This window comes from Pinus tabuliformis, chromosome 2_1 (genome assembly GCF_031772625.1).
Source record: "Pinus tabuliformis cultivar Carrire ecotype Pingquan chromosome 2_1, CPIR1, whole genome shotgun sequence".
NCBI classification, from domain to species: domain Eukaryota; kingdom Viridiplantae; phylum Streptophyta; class Pinopsida; order Pinales; family Pinaceae; genus Pinus; species Pinus tabuliformis.
Window position 1 is genome coordinate 258,117,592 of NC_142299.1, and position 2,039 is coordinate 258,119,630.

The following is a 2,039-nucleotide window of genomic DNA, read 5'->3' on the forward strand; positions in this document are numbered from 1 at the left end:
TTACATAGATTTCATCTAAAGTGGCCATTGTCTTAAATATAAAGTTGTCTTAAAATATTTTTGTCTCAAACTATTTTTGTCTTAAATATAAATTTTTGTCTTAAAATATTTTTATCTTAAATTGTTTTTGTCTTAAAATAATTTTGTCTTAAATATAAAGTTTTGTCTTTAAATGTTTGTCTCAAATTACTTTTGTCTTAAATATAAAGTTTTGTCTCAAAATATTTTTGTCTTAAACTACTTTTGTCTTAAATATAAAGTTTTGTCTTAAAATATTTTTTTCTCAAACTACGTGTCTTAAAATATTTTTGTCATAAATATAAATTTGTCTTAAAATATTTTTGTCTCAAACTGTTTTTGTCTTAAAGTTTATATTTAAGACAATTCAATTGATATGAAATTTTAAAGTAAGATAACTAAAATAAAAAGTGATTTTTTAAGACAAAAGATTTCTTTTGTCTTAAAAAATGTCTTAAAAGTGACATTGGTGTAGTAGTGATATGAAAGGTGGACAAAGATGTCACTTGAATTTGATTTTTAATTGTTTTCTATGTCTTTTAGTCCTTTTTTATTTTACATATAAAAGATTGATAAAAACATTATTGAAATTTAAAATTAAAAATGACAAATTATTTGTATATATGAAATGTTAGTGAGAAAAATGTGTATGGAAGGCATTAAGTTATAAATAATAGCTATGTGTAGGGAAAACATTGATACAAGTAAATTCTTTGTTGGCCCTGCATTTTGATATATATATATATATATATATATATATATATATATTACTTGTTGTTAACATTATTGGATATTAAAAATGTGATTTATATCAAAGAAATTTTTAAGTTGTTTTATATTATTTTAAATTAATTTTAAAAATGTGATTTATATCAAAGAAATTTTTAAGTTGTTTTATAATATTTTAAATTAATTTTATTAAATATTTTGGAATCATATTTATAAATTTGAAATAAAAAAATGATACATTATTTGTAAGTATTAAATGTTAGTAGGAAAAAGTTGTATGGAAAACATTAAAAATACAAATAATAACTAAGTGTAAGCAAAACATTAACTAGAAGTAAATTCTTTGTTGACAATGCATTTTGATATAAAAAAATATTTTAATGTATTGGTTGTTGTTAATTGGATATTAAAAATGTGATGTATTTAATTAGTTTTTTTTAAATATATACATATAGTGTCAAAATGTTTAGATAATATAATATAACATGACATGGGTGAAATAAGTTGTTTTAAAGTAGGGTTTTATATAGACATTATAACATCTCTTCCATTCTGGGAGGATGATATCGAGCTCATGGGAGGATGCCATCAAGATCATTATTGAAGTGATGTTGCCTCTCCTATCTTGTTATGTAGAAATTTTACATTTTGACTTAGTCAGATTTCATAAGATAAAAATAAAAATAAACTAATATTTATTCATTCAAAACGACAAATATACATACTGGGTGACTGTCCTATCTTGTTATGTAGAAATTTTACATTTTGACTTAGTCAAATTACATAAAATAAAAATAAAAATAAACTAATATTTATTCATTTAAAATTGCAAATATACATACTCGGTATTACAATTAATAATAATTACACCTTATCATATGCAAATTAACAAGGTTCCAAGGTTGTGGAGCATGTCAATAAGCCTTCAAATTTTTTAGTACATTTATTATGTTAAGGTTCTAATAATATAGAGCATATGAGAAGTCTCCAAACTTTTATCATATGAAAATTAACAAAGTTCTAAGGTTGTGGAGCATGTCAATAAGCATTCAAATTTCTTTAGTACTTTTATTATGTTAAGGTTCTAATAATATAAATCATATGAGAAGCCTCCAAACTTCTAGGATATATGGAAATTTCTTTTTAAGTTTATCAAATATTGAGAGTATAAAAAAGTATATATTATAAACCTTCAAATTTCTAGGATACTAGAAACAGTGTTTCTATTAAGGTTCTAAAAATGTATAGAAAATCATAAATCTTCCAACTTTTTGTTGTTTTATGTTCATCAA